The sequence below is a fragment of the Mya arenaria genome, chromosome 17, assembly GCF_026914265.1.
Source record: "Mya arenaria isolate MELC-2E11 chromosome 17, ASM2691426v1".
NCBI classification, from domain to species: domain Eukaryota; kingdom Metazoa; phylum Mollusca; class Bivalvia; order Myida; family Myidae; genus Mya; species Mya arenaria.
In genome coordinates this window covers 54,052,545-54,058,691 of record NC_069138.1, presented here as the reverse complement: position 1 = coordinate 54,058,691, position 6,147 = coordinate 54,052,545, and the positions used below count along the sequence as shown (strand labels likewise).

Sequence of the window (6,147 nt, the reverse complement as noted above, 5' to 3'; positions counted from 1 at the left end):
ACAAATCTGAATTGATGTATAGTAGTGTACACTTGAACTCGTACATTTTGCATATCCCTGAAAATGCAGCTGAAAAAATCACAAAATGAAGACAACATATTTATACGCAACCGCTCGAAAACGGCGAAAAACTGAATGTATTGTTACAGGTGTGAGTCGGTATAAGAAGTAGTCACCATAATTGATTGATCGATTCCAAACAATTCTAAAATTTCCTTAAAAATGAAATGATATGTAAGCACTATTTCGCTGATCAATAAACAAACAAACGAAGTGAATGCTTTTTGGAAACCGTATATCGATAAAGTATATTATACAGATTACTCCGCCTATATTCAGCATGATCATTTCACTTTTCGATCGTCGCCATTTTGTAAGCGCCCTGCCTAAGAGTGTCTAATGGACTTCAGCTGGATTAAATGTGTATTGTAAGTATTTTATAATCAGATTTTTACACATGAACGGCTCTACGTGTGTGTGGCATGACAGTTATTGAAATTGCTTCATTATTTGCACTGTATACATATTGTTCTTTGTGCAAATATCTGTGTTTTACCTGCGTTGTTTATGTGCGTGACCTACATTAATTGAGAGGCAAAAATCATGAACCTGCGTGTTTATTCTATTATTTAATTTGTTTAGATTACGATGTGAATTTGTGTAGTTCATCTAGCTAATCTTGATGACGTATATTATGCTTTTCGCTAATTTATGCATTCGTGCCGTTCGTGGCTCACACAGCTTCGTGACCTTAGGTAACCTACAGTACTACGTAGTTACATAACATGAATGTAATAAGTAGCGATGCCAAGAACCATGTGGCTATTTATAGTTAATTAGATGATGAAATATTCTGGGATGCAGTGAAACTTTGATTAAACGTTTTTTTCATGTTTTAAGGCAAGTACAAAGGATTATTTGGTTTATATTAAAGTAGGGGTCTCTCATAGTTTTTATCACTTTTGATACGAAAACAACTGGACTATGAACGTTCTTATACCATTAATAGACTTCGCCAAAATGTAAACAAACATCCAAAATGGCTGCCGCGAAGTGAAACTACAGTTTTCACTTAGTCAGATGTTTGATGATTAATGCATGAAGCAGTTGTTGACAGCTTCAAAATGCAAGTACACCTTGTGTAAATAGGTGTAAACATTAAGAATGAATACATTTTATGTCTGTTCTTTAAATATTTGTTTAAAAAAAACATGTTTTTTAACAAAGTTTGTGTTCGTCCGCAGTTTCGTACGGTTTCGTTCTCAAATATGTTTACAATATGTAATAAAGACGTGTTTATATAAAATAAAGCCCGAGAAAAATGCCAGATTTAGGTTACATCAGTAGTGTTATAACTGAAATGTGATATTGGGTTCATCTTCAAGTGTTGGCTTCATCGCACCTGTCATGAGCAGCTTTTGGTCGTGGTGGAACACTTAAAACTTGAATCCATCAATTTAAACTGGTATGCCAGAGATGTGTTAATTGAGTATGTTGTGTGGGCTATAAGGGCGTCAATGATTGTATGTTTGGATGTTGTTGATTTATTTATTTTCCTTTCTTATTATTTTAAACAGACCCGGGAGGAACTGTAAAGAACCAGCCAGACAGCCCGCCCGCCGAGCTTTCCACACGGCCGAGCTGTACTTTGTGTATGCCAACATGCCGACATGCTGTAATTTGTTAGTACTTCAAGATCATATAATGGAAACTTGTTTCCAAACTGAAGTATAAAGTGAGTAAGTTTGGGTCATATAAGCCCATTGATAGTGTTTGTTCCAAGAAATAAAAACTGAGCCACTTTCATAAAGATTAGAGCCTTTTCCCTTCATGCATTAAAAAACAACCTTAATAAATTATAAATGTCTTAAAACCCTAATGTATTGTTTATTTCAATAGCCAGCCTGGTTGCTGTAGCCACAGGGGAATTTTCAAGGACAAGAATTAGTGCTGGTAAAAATGCGGTCTCATGTGGTTTTCCTTACCGGCATTCAGCAAGGATTTCAGAGAAAGGAATACTGTCTCCAAGTAAGAAGAAATTCTAAGCATGTCTGGTTTTAATGCTTTCAAAATGCATCTGGGTACTCAATAAGATGAGATTAACCTTTGAATTGTTAAAAACTGATAGCAAAATGTCCAAAAGACTATGTATTTCATAAAATTTGTCCTGAAAATCTTTCAATTCATGAGCTTTTCTGCATATTTATCACATTTATGACCACATAAAAGGTTGTGTATGCCTCAAATGAGTGTTTACATGCTTCTTGCAAACTTTAACAGTATTGGCAGATAGTTTTATAACTGTAAAACATTGCTTCTGTGTCTTGTTTGCAGATCATGATGTGCCAATAAGCTCCAGTTAGCTGCGCCTTTTTCCTCCCACCGGTAGTCCTGCAATCTGAATCCAGGAGATGCAGCTCTGAATCCAATATTTCAGAAGAATGAATATATAAGTCATCTCTGTAGTACTTGTTTGTGTGTAAATGATCAAAAGAGTGAGATTTATAGCAAATCAGGTGTAAATAAGCAACTTATAGACATTGGTGAAGTGCTGTACTCTGATTTTAATGCCAAATCTAGCCTTCAAAACAGAAACTTAAAGTAAAAACAATATCAAAAATGGGCATATTAATGCTATCTCTGCATTTTCTACATTATGTAGCCACCTCATACATGAAAACACTAGCAGTTGTCATGAATCTTTCAGTTTTGGTGTTTTTTTACCATTTCTTTTGTTGCGCCATTTGTCCCTGAAGCAAACAGTTTGGCATATAGTGTTGTTTAGACTGTCTATAAACACATTATCACTAAATTTCTTTTGTTAAACTGAACAGTTCTGTTACCTTTGTATATAAGTGGATAAGAAAAGCAAAAGTTTGACAAGTTGAAGCATTTCAGTTTCATTTTTGTTATGCGATGGTAATTTGTACGTAGTATGTGCGTCAGTGCGTCTGTAAACAATTCATGTTTACACGATACAACCTTCAGTTTTGATTGTATCTTAATGAAACCTGTACAGTATTTACATATCCATTAGAGCTCGGTTTCTTTTGAAAACCAGCCAGAGACGACCATGCTTGCCTAGATTATGGGCCTTGATAGTATAAAAATCCTGTAAACAATTGCTCGTTAACACGATACAGCCTTCAGTTTTGATTGTATCTCGATGAAACTTGTACAGTATCTACATATCCATAAGAGCTTGGTTCCTTTCGAAAACCAGCCAGATCCACTCAGCCAGTAGAGCATACGCCCTTTTGGGCCTCTTGTTTATATAAAACTCTAAGCGCAAAAGAAGTGCAAAAACCTTATTTTGCTTAGAAAAAAAACTTATAAGAGTAGGCAGGTCATTTTTGTGGTGCTGTTCTGTAGACACCATTGAAAGCTACAAGGAAAACTTGGTCAAATTACTCCAATGCATAAAGAAATAATGGCTCTTCAAATGTTTGCAGCTTACCATTTGAGGGAAATGGCTGTTTCTGCTTTTTATGAAAATACCACAGGTGCTAATATTTGTCTCAATCATTTATTCTTTAATATATCATTTCCAAACTTTCAGTATGTGTTGCATATAGCCTGCAGATGAACTATATGAGTTTTGAAGCCTGTTCCCCCCTCTATCATGCAATGAATATTAGTAACTATGTATGTGGTACATGGTCTTTCAGAAAACTGAAGCGTTCAGGAAGTCAATGCCACCATGGTATTGATTTACTCAGCTCTGATGTGCTGTGATGTAACATGCCTTCAAGCCACTATCCGAAGAACATTCAGACGTTCTAAATGGACCATTGCCCTGTTGCCATGGAAATCATTATGAGGAGGAGCACACAAACTGTCACTTGTTTTGAATATGAAATGTACCACGAACTGACCATAAACTTTTCAGATGCTCTGTTTATTTCATCAGCCAATTTCGGTGTAAATTTTACTGAATAATGACAAACAGTCTTACTCATAAGCATCTCTTACTCATTCGTATTCCACAACTAAACATGCTTGCAATTACACTGTGACATCTATCATAATATAGCAATGCTGCAATGACCACATTTTTTTGTACCAAATGTTGCTTTATACTGAAACTTTTATTGAAAATGGTGCATAAACACTGTATCCGTAACTATCATATGTTTCAGAATAATCAGATTTAGGATCCATTTGACCAACGGAGCACGTACTTTTCGTTATCATGATTAGGCATCTCAAAATCTCAATGAAAAAATAGATGGGAAAGAAAACGCTTTTTGTGCTCTAACTCATCATTGTATGTGTACAATGTACTAGTTTAGAATGTCATGTTCGATAACAAAGGACAGTAGTTCATGTGGGTGTCAGCTGTGACGTAACAGCCACAGAACTCTCTAAGTGTTCACTTAAACTGTTGGAAGTCTTTAAGTTATTAAACAACAACCGTTCGAATGTCAGTTCTTTATTGTTCCACGTTCTTTTTAAGTATAATAATAAGTTCTAAATACAGCGTGACATTTAAGGTAATCCCGCATCCTAACTGCCGTCCATTAAGGACACAAGGCCGCTTTCCTTGCCTTGCCTAACACCTCTCCTTTTACATCCAAAATCATCTCTCTTATACTATTTTTTGTATAAATATGACAGCTTTACAACCCAAGGAATACACGTTTTTGTAATTAACATGACCATTTTGTACATTTGTACCAGGTCGGCTGTCAACCACTTTCATATTCAAATGACAATCAAATATGCCCTACATTACTAAACATACAGTATGTAGACACATATCCATTTAATTAAATCTTAATTGTATCTTAAATATAACGTATTATGTCACATTCGTCCATTTTTTATCAAGATTTTTAAGAAAATCTTTGCTTCAACCCCCAAACAATGGTTATAATTGAATAGATAAATAAAATCGTAAGTAAATATGTTTCTCAACCCCAAACAGGTAAATTAAAAAAAGAAGAGTAATTCTGATAAAAAATACACAAAAGAAAATCTGTGCCTAAATCTCAAACAATGATGATCAACTTGTATAGATACGTAGATACCGTCCCTTTTTAATGCAAGATTTTCTTTTCGTAATCAATAGACAGTAAACTGACACCATATTTGTCAAAATTTCTGACATAATATAGACTAATTGGTAATTAGCCCTCAGGTAATTAATAAACATAGTTAACAATTAGAGAATAACACTGCAGATTGAGTACCAGTAATTAACACTGACAGTACTGTTGTCAAATTTGGTATTTAGTCAATGTTTTATGTAGCGCTGCTTTTCATGTTATCATTCTGAAGACAAGGAATCATCGTCGTTGTTGTTGCTGCTGCCGTGTTGTTGTAGCTGTAGAGTTTATAGCCAAGGGGTTGTTTGATTGTAGAATGTCCCCACCGACTCGAAATGTTCTGCCATTATACGACTGCTATCCGCTGAAGAAGTATGTTGACATTGACTGTTCGTATCAAGTGACATATTACCTGTACTTCTAAAACCTTTCATTGACATAGGTGTTGCTATTACCATGAACTTAATATTTTCAAGCAGGCTAATATTTTGAAAGTGGCCCCATTTATAATTAATTACTGTATCTGCGTGTGAGTGTTTTGTATGTTAGATTTAATGAATGTTTGTCCTAAGTTTTCTATGAACGTTTTATTTTCATGAACAGCGTTTTGATCTTAATATTCAGAACACATTTTCTTTTTATGCAATATTTTACAAAGCTTATATGTTACCTTTACCACACTAAAACACCCTTTCATTCAACATGTGCATTAATTCCGTTCTGTCCTGCTTATCAGCAGATATCTAACACAGTTATTTAGACCCAGATTGAAGATTCGGTATGTTTATCATTTGACAACTTTTAATTTCATAATTATTCCATTATTTTAAGAAAACTAATACGTAAGTGATTCAATTAATTTATTAAATAACTCACACCCTAATAATCAGTTTTACAAGTGACTTCACAGGAGTCCAACAATTTTGTTGAAATTCAATGTCTTGAACATATCATCCCCAATCACTTTTAAGAAACCTGGTCTTTCTTGACCACTATCTTTGTTTATCTTTGTACAACTTTGTACATCTTCATAGTTATAAGAAAGCTAAACTCTAGCTTAACATGTTACCGTCATGCTTATCATCTGATAACTTACAAC

General features: G+C 34.5%; 1 long non-coding RNA gene across 1 annotated transcript; it reads left to right on the top strand.

Annotated features, from left to right (window-relative positions):
• Nucleotides 1–341: 341 nt before the first annotated feature.
• On the top strand, nucleotides 342–4,416 carry LOC128224764 (uncharacterized). Its single transcript, XR_008259537.1, has 4 exons — nucleotides 342–428; nucleotides 1,578–1,735; nucleotides 1,900–2,028; nucleotides 2,335–4,416. It is a non-coding gene; the product is annotated as an uncharacterized LOC128224764 (long non-coding RNA).
• The last annotated feature ends 1,731 nt before the right edge of the window (nucleotides 4,417–6,147 follow it).